At 45.4% G+C, this 8,630-nt stretch overlaps 1 long non-coding RNA gene across 1 annotated transcript; it reads right to left on the bottom strand.

The window, feature by feature from the left end:
- Positions 1-1,002: 1,002 nt before the first annotated feature.
- Positions 1,003-3,352, bottom strand: LOC135363894 (uncharacterized). The gene is made up of 2 exons (XR_010410213.1): positions 2,498-3,352; positions 1,003-2,046 (listed from the first exon to the last, which is right to left on the bottom strand). It is a non-coding gene; the product is annotated as an uncharacterized LOC135363894 (long non-coding RNA).
- Between the last annotated feature and the right edge of the window lie 5,278 nt (positions 3,353-8,630).

The following is an 8,630-nucleotide window of genomic DNA, read 5'->3' as shown; positions in this document are numbered from 1 at the left end:
CAATGACTTCAAACAATGCTAATAATTCAACATGGAACAAAGCTCAGCTATCATAAGCTGGTTGAGTAAGACGATACCAAGGCTAGCACCCCCCGGCGGGTCTGGAGCAACCTGCAGAAGGACCATACGTGACACAAGGAGCATATGACCCCGCCTCGTGTTTCTTTTCTTTTTTTTTTTTTTTAAAGATTTTATTTATTTATTTGACAGAGAAAGAGAGACTTCACAAGCAGGGGGAGAGGCAGAGGAAGAGGGAGAAGCAGGCTCCCGGCTGAACAGGGAGCCTGATGCGGGACTCGATCCCAGGACCCTGGGATCATGACCTGAGCCGAAGGCAGCTGCTTAACCAACTGAGCCACCCAGGCGCCCCCCGCCTCGTGTTTCTGCTGGAGCTTTATGCCTGGAGCTGAAAGAACAGGAAAGTGGTGACTTCAGTTACCCAAGATTTGTGTTGTAGAATCGACCTTCGCAGGGGAAGGCAGAGGAGCCGCATGATGATCGCGGGATAATGATGCAGACAATAGTTGTGGTGGTCTTGTTGTTTTGACCCAATTCTTTGTGGGCCTTGTTCTTGGCTACCACTGGTAAAATTAGCAATGAACGTAACTATTTTACAGGTGACAGCACCGTAGCGAATGAAACACACAGTGACTCTGAGCCCAGGGAAGGAGTGTTAGACCTGCCGGAAAAGGAACGCAAGCGGAAGAAAGTTCTTTTTTGAAATCCCTCTCCACAGCCACAGACTCCAGAGGTCCTAAGCTGTGGGGGTCACACGGGTCCCGGCCGAGCAGGACCCCTGGCCCAGCCCGCGGCGCGGCTCGTCACTCAGCGCACCGGGGGGCTCCAGCCACCCCCCGTGCTCCGCCTGCACGCACTGTGCACCGGCCTTCCTTCCCTTACCCTCGGTTGCCAGCCATTTGGACCCCACGCCCGGAGCCTCCTGAGCCAAAGGCACACAGAAATCAGGGCTGAATGTACATCCTGTCTTTTTCAAAGTCGGCACTCTTGCCATGAGAACAGCCTTCCCACCGCAGGGCTCGGTTTCAGCTCCGTCACACCAGAGAGAAACAAATCGTGTTTGTCCAGAATCTAGACCACATCAGAATTCTCTGGCAGGGAGAGTATAAATGCCCAAGAGGAAGAAATCGTACTATAGGAAAAGCTATTTACAGGTGCTCAAGAACTTCATAACAAGACCATGTGAAATGTGAAAAGACAAAATATCCATGAGGGAGATCTGGATGCTTCTGTTCTGTCCCGAGGCTCAGGCACAGTTTGGGAGGCGTTGACCGCTTCTCGACACAACGTTATGTCCTTGGCATGTGATTGAAGTTTCGGCCCTTTCTTACTTTTCTCTGATCTCCACTTTTTGTCATTGCTCATGAGAGTCGCTGAGCTTCAGTTTGGCCCGAAATCCTGTGGCATTTACGGCTACATGATCAAAGTCCGTTGCAGGCGTTTGGGCCGGTGCCAGCCAAGTTCAGGTTGTGCTTCACACGGGGCTTCTGGTGCCTCTCAGCCACGGGTGAGGGCTGACTGGGTTTGATCCTGAGCTGCACACATTGGGGGAGTCTCAGGTCCCTTGCTGATAAGCCTCGCTCGGCCGAGCTCTGCTTTAATTAAAGCGGCCCTTGGGTTGGTTCGATTTCCCATGTTTCAGCACCTCACTGGGTGTAACCTTATCTTCCCGTTTCGCAGGCGTGATGGATCTGAACGAGCACAGGTGAAGTTTGTCTTTGACTTGACAGCTGGATTGCTTCCAAGTTTCACAACCGCAGAAGAAAAGTCCCAAATCCCAGCTCTTCTTATCATTTGGCATTTTATGGAACAGCCACAGTGGGTGAGATGCTAATATGTTCAGATACGGTTCCAGTAAAATGAACTTATTGCTCCAAAGTGTGAGCATCTACTACGTGTCAGTGTGAGGAGGCAACGGACATCAATGGATGATAGATGCACTTGAGGAGGGAAGGCGAGACGGCTCCGAGAGACTTGGAAGAGGACAAGAGGCTGCCGCCAAGCATTCAGCTACTTAAATAAATGCATCTAATTGAAGGAGACACAATGTTTCATTACCTTTTGGGAAGAGTGTTCAGAGGAAAAAGGAGAAAGATAGCCCAGTGTCCCGAGGAGCCCAAGTCCTGCAAGAAGTTTCTCAAGTCAGTTTGAGACAATCTTTGGTAGCTGGTCAAATGCCCTTTTCCCTTTGTTTTACGTTTGCATTTCTCTCAAACATTTGTTTTTAAAACCAAGAAACTTCATCACCACCCCCACCTTTTGTTTTTTAAGTCATACTCATTAGCATACTAAGAAATTCGTTTGCAAAACCTACCCGGTCTGGGAATACAGCACGACCCAAGCTAAAGAGGGTGCCCTTGGAAGAGGTGCACCAGACACGAGGGGAGTCACTCCAGTCATCAGAGATTGTGTGCGCGTGCATGTATGTGTGTGTGCATCCGCGTGTGTGCGTGGGACTTGACGTGTCATCTGTCCTTACCATGGTCTGCGTGGAGCGTCTTCTGATACTATTCAGTCTCGCTCTGCAGATTTCTAAATAATGACAGCTTCTCAGATCCTGTGATACCAGGGAAGAGTTGTTGAGGATAGGAGAAAGGGTATTTCTGTTCCCTGGAAAGGGATATCCTCCGCTACAGATAGTCAACATTTTTTCACATATTCATCAGTTTCTTGTGAGTTAGCTAGAGAGTATGACCATCTCTGAGAGACCTGGGTCCGAGGAGTAGCTTTGCCCTGACTAGATGTAGAGTCTTAATCCCGTTTCTTCATTTGTCCACTGGAGTTATTAACACATCGTGGAATTGCTGCAGGTATTAAACAAGCTAACATACGCTTAGTGCATGTGTTATATGAATCATCAGCAGTCCACTGATGTATTTCATATTAAATTTTGTTTCTGTTACGATTCCTTATTTCAGAGATCAACAGACATGATTTTACAACATGCTAGAGCGCTTTAAACATGTTCCTCACAAGACCATCGTTAACAAAGCGTACATTGCTTCTTTTATTCACCATCGCAAAGATAGAGCCAGGCATTCAGAGCAGTCCCTCTCAAGTGTCTCTCGGCTTGCAAAACCCAAAGAGGTTTATAAATATAGTCCCTGCTTTAAGGATTTTACTTCCTGGTTGTGGGTCTGTGATTATCCCGCCAGTGAAGGTCATAAGGATTTTTTCTTCTGAAAGGTAAAGGCATAGGTAAGGATTTGGTTCATTAGGGTGTCACATCTCTTTTACAAGGCCAAATATTTGTGAGTGATGCTGAGTTAGGAACTAGAAAATTGGCTTTCTGGCCTTCCTTGGCCCTGCCAGCCAAAAACATACCGTTGTATTTAAACAAGTTGATGATTTTTAATTTATTATACATTTAAATATCTGTTGAAATTTTTCTTATAAACATGCATTATGCTTCTAATAAACAGACTCAGAAAGTGAAAAATCGACATTTAAGTTTGACTTGGTGGCATTTAGCATGCAAACATTGGAATGCTCGCAAAACGAATTTTTGGATGCAAGCCATATGCAATAGAAGAATCGAGGAACCACATATTAAGGATGGATTATATATTCTGTTGCCATCCAGAAATTCTCTGCCGTGCTGCCCTGGGTAAGGGAGTGATGAGTGGCTGTTACTGATTACAATGCCGATCCCGTTTTCACTGGGTTCTTTCTGTTTGGCTGATGTAAATGATTCACCACCACCTGGTTCCATCAGCTTACTGTGCGGTCACCAGGAGGCATGATGCTTTTCCTGCCAGAATCGCTCTGCTAGGAGACCCAGATCTTTGGGCACAGTGAAAGCTCAGGATCCCATGGGATGAGAATCCTGAACAAAATAGAGCTGCATCTTGAACCAGGACCCTTATTTTTTATACTTACCTCAGGCTATAGGTTTAGGAGGAGCCACACCCAGGAGCTGCTACCCAATTTAAGGACGCAAGTTGGCAATTCTGAAGATTCCTTAAGACTATCAAAGCACTAACTTCGGGGCAGGGGGATGATAAGGAGTAACGGTTGGGTGGAGGGCCTCCCATGGGGGCTGACTTAGTATATGCTACAAAAGACTTGATTTTTAGATTTCTAGAAGAAAAGGGGCAATCTGAAAGAGAATCAAACAAGTCTCATATAGTGAAGGGAAATCACTGAGCTGGGGTTGGTAGACTGAAGTCTAATTACATATTCAAAAAATATTCAGAGCTCTAAGTTGCTTCCATCTATGACTTTGGGTGACTCCGTGTATTGAAGTCATAGCTTCCTCTTCTTGAAGGTGAATTTACTAGAGCCTCCTCTACTTCACAGGATGTTGTTAAGGCAAAATGAGTGATGATATATGCAAGAAGTAAAAGAATGTCTGTACATGTGCAAGATTTCTATCTTCTCCCCTAGACTCTGAGCTCCTAGAAGACAGGGCCTTGCATCTCTATACCCACAGGGCCTGCTAGATAGTGGGCAGGCACTGAGATTGAATGATGGGTTATGCTAATGATTGGCTGGTTGGCCCTGAGAAAGAAAGTTGCCTCTGGAGGTGCTGAGTGGAGCCAGTGGTAGAAAACGGGTGCTGGACGGGAACACCAGCTTGGAGCATGCAAGTGAGAAGTGGGGCACTAAGAAGCTACTGCTGTCTGTGGCTATCGAGAAAAGAACATTTAGATTGGGAGAGGGAATGACCTAAAGGATTCCCGTCCAGGTCTTTATCTGACAGGGACTTGTGGGAAAAGGTCCCAGCTCTCCGATGCTGTGAAGCAGGAAAGTCGGGTGGAATCAGTTAGGCTGTTCTGCTCAGTGCGGCTGAGCGTGATGGATGGCTTGGCGTGCTGTTTATCTGGTGCAGGTTGGTATTTCACCTCTGTTTTCATTAGACTGATGGTAAGGTAATAATTCTTTCCTCTGGCTGAAAAATCTGTCTTCAGCCATTTGCTGGGCTTCTTGAACGGGCCCTTCAGGTGCACAGAAGTCACCCTAAAGGAGATTTTGAATGAACACTTAAATAATGCCAGTCGGCGTCCATGGAGCTCTGGAGCAACACAGGCATCTGTGAGATTTGCTGTAGTAGTCAGGTGCACAGAGTCCCATTGACTCAAAGAGAACTGGCCAAAAAAATGGCCCGAGGTGACCATACCTGCAGCAGAGGAAGAGCCAATGTCAGGTTTTTGTCTCTTGCAAATTTCAAGCTCATCTGCAAGTTAAACGAAGGCAGGGCAGTCTTCATGTGGGGTGTTTCCATGAAACCGTGAGTTGCAGTGGGAAGTGCCCCAGACTGGGATTCAGACATCTCCTCACTGGTTCGCACTACTGGCAGATGTCTTCGTATCTCTACGACTGTTTCCTCATCTCTCAAACAAATAAGAGTATATGCAGTGGTTTTCATCAAAAGCTCTTATCGAGATAATGTAGCTTTTCATTTTTCTCCAAGGCTAGTAGGAACACACTAGAAACAATGACAAAGGCATGTGGCATCAATGAGCTGCAGAGCTATAGCCCCTCCACTGGAGTTCCCAACCACTTTGATGAAGAGCACGGAAGCAAGAGGAAGGTGTTAGCTCGGTTGGCATTGGTCAAAGAAGCCATCTCCCTACAACTGACCGAATGGGTCCTTCCAAGCAGCATTCTGGGTTTGTGAGCTGATGAGCAGGTGATCGGACCTCTGCCCACAGAGTGCATGAAGTTGGCTCCATCTGCAGGGACCAGCTGAAAAGTTTCCTCCACTCAGTAGGGCATAGTCGGGCCATCCGGAGACATAGTTGGGAGTCTGCCAGTCTCGTCTCAGGTCTTCCATTCACAATGAGGGTCTCTTCCATCCCATCAACCTGGGGAGAGCCCATCCATCCTTTCTGTATCATAGGCCACTTAGCTTGACAAATGGTTCTTACTTAATATAACTAGGGTGAACATATATCCTGATTTGTCCCAAACAGTCCAGTTTATGCTTTTTGTGCCAGAATAAATATTAGAGCACTCCCCATTAACTTTTTTTTTTTTAGAGAGAGAGAGTGCACATGTGAGTGGTGAGGGGTGGGGCAGAGGGAGAGAGAGAATCTCAAGCAGGCTCCACCCTGGGCTTGGAGCCTGATGTGGGACTTGATCTCATGACCCTGAGATCATGACCTGAGCCTAAGTCATGCTTAAACAACTGAGCCACGCAGGCGCCCCCTCATTAACTTTTAAATTATATGGCACCCCAAACACAACAGATGACTTTTTCTGTAGGCACCTTCTCCATCCCCAAGGAACACGTCATGTATATTGCTAATATCCTCTCTGCCATCATCTTAGTTGGTTTATGACATACAAATACAAATAAATTGTTACTTTATCATTTTCACACAGCAATCTATATTCATCAATATAGTTTTCAGGGTACTCCTGACTGGCTGGGGGAATCATTATGAAGAACTGTGGTTACTAAAATGTAATGTTTCTAGTGAGGAAGGATTTTCCCCCAAATACTTTTGTGAAGATTAACTAATGAAACTTCCGTGAAGTGTCAATCAAATGTCAGCTCTTATTATTAGTAATTCTGAAATAACAATTCCAACTAAAGAATTATTTGTGCTCATTCATTCTTCAATTAAGGAATTAGTCAACAGACATTGTGTAATGTTCCCTGGCACTGTGTTAGATACTGGAAATACAAAAATGAAGGATAATCTCTGACCATAAGGAATTGATAGAAAATGGGGTAAAGGAACAAGCAAGTGGTGACAGTCAGGCTCTGGCAGGCACAGAACAGAAGCACCCAGCTCAGTTTCAGGCCACTGCAGTGGAGAGGGATGGCTTCCAAGAGTCCAGGACATGGAGCGTCTTGAAGCGCGTGTAAGAGTTAGCCAAGGGAGGAAGATATGACAAGTATTTTCTTTCAAATCTTTTCTTCTTTTTTTTTAAATCTTATTTATTTATTTATTCATGAAAGTCAGAGAGAGAGGCAGAGGCAGAGGGAGAGAAGCAGGCTCCCCGCCTAGCAGGGAGCCCGATGCGGGACTCGATCCCAGGACCCTGGGATCATGACCTGAGCTGAAGGCAGACGCTTAACGACTGAGCCACCCAGGCGCCCCTCTTTCAAATCTTTTCTAATATTAGAAAATAAAATAAGGAAGACAAATTCAGAAGCCAGGAAACATTTCTTTTGCTTGAACACTGATGTCTTCCTGTTGATTTTAAAGGAAGCTGTTGCTAACAGCCGAGGCTTCTGGTGGTTTGAGGGACTCGGAGGTTGAATAAGCTTTCATAGTTAGAAGATTCTTATAAAACTAGAGTTCTATAAGATCACTTTCCAGTAGAAAGTGGCGATCCACATACGGAATTTTAAAATTTTCCGGTAATCATACTACAAAGTAAAAAGGAACAGGTGAAGTTAATTTTAATACCATGTCATGTTTAACCCAATATATCCAGAAATGGTATCATTTCAACATATAATTAATATAAAAATGAGATATTTTGCGATCTTGTTTTCACATGAAGATTTCAAAATCCAGTATGTATTTTACACTTAGAGCACATTTCAATTCATAGTAGCCACATGTGAGAGCTAATGGCTCTCATATTGCACAGTGCAGTTTTATAGCATCAGCTCTCACTGTGGTCACAAATAAAACTGAACCCAAAGTGTCCTGATTCGGTTTATTCATGACTATTAATTCTCTCATGTATATAAGTAGCATGCACTTCTTCAAGAAGGGATACACAAAGATTCTAGAAAGATCTACGTCCTGTCCTAGGTATTCCTTTATATGTGACAGCCAACAGTTTGTAATGACAGGCCCTATACCTCAAACTATAATATAGTCTTCGGAATAGAAATGTCTTAACTGTGGGTGCGGCCAAAGCGTGTTGGGCCTCACAGGTTGGTTATAGAGTCCATTGCCACGGGAGCCAGTTTGTGAGCGTGCATCTGTGATACAATGCAGAACCAAGTATTCCATCACCAAAGATGTGCTCAAGGCAAACCTTCACACGGAACATCCCTTAGGACAGCTGTTTTCTTACTGAAACAGTTGCAATGCTGTCTGTGAGGCATATTACATCTGATGGACCAAGACAGGAGAGTGACATCAGGATGAAAGTCCTGCCAATGAGCCACCACTGGGAAGGCAGTGATCTCTGGGTCTCAATTTCTGTAACTGTGCAACAACAATAATAATGTTGGCCCCAAGGCCTTAGTACCATGAAGGTCGAAACAGATACTGCTCACCTTTCTGATTCTCAGTTTAGCAACAGTGCTGATGAAGCAACAGATTGCTCCATATCTAAAAGTGTCCATGAGGTAGCCATCCAGGGAGTCACTTATTCTTTATTCTCTCTAATGGGTCCCTCCCAGTCTGTGACAAGAACATTACTAAGTGCATAGCTGGTGCCAGGGGCAGTGTGGCGCCATCGAGGAAGTCACTGTTGGCTACAACCGTATACAAACTGATTCTTCTCTAGAGAGGCCCCACGCCATCCTGAGAGACGCGAGCCCGGTGGCGCCAAGTTCTTCGGCAGACGAGGTACACAGCCTGGGGCCAACTGTGTTAACTGCAGCCTTCTCAGCTGTGACAAATGAGAATGGCAATCTTTCCTGCTCTAGGAGAGAGTTGTGTTTATTAATTAGTTTGTATTTCAAAGTGCTTCAC

The sequence above is a fragment of the Mirounga angustirostris genome, unplaced genomic scaffold (assembly GCF_029215605.1).
Source record: "Mirounga angustirostris isolate CCGP_5_RB_7025 unplaced genomic scaffold, mMirAng1.0.hap1 SCAF_3, whole genome shotgun sequence".
Classification (NCBI taxonomy): Eukaryota; Metazoa; Chordata; class Mammalia; order Carnivora; family Phocidae; genus Mirounga; species Mirounga angustirostris.
The sequence above is the reverse complement of the archived record's forward strand: the minus strand, read 5'-3'. Positions and strand labels throughout refer to the sequence as shown.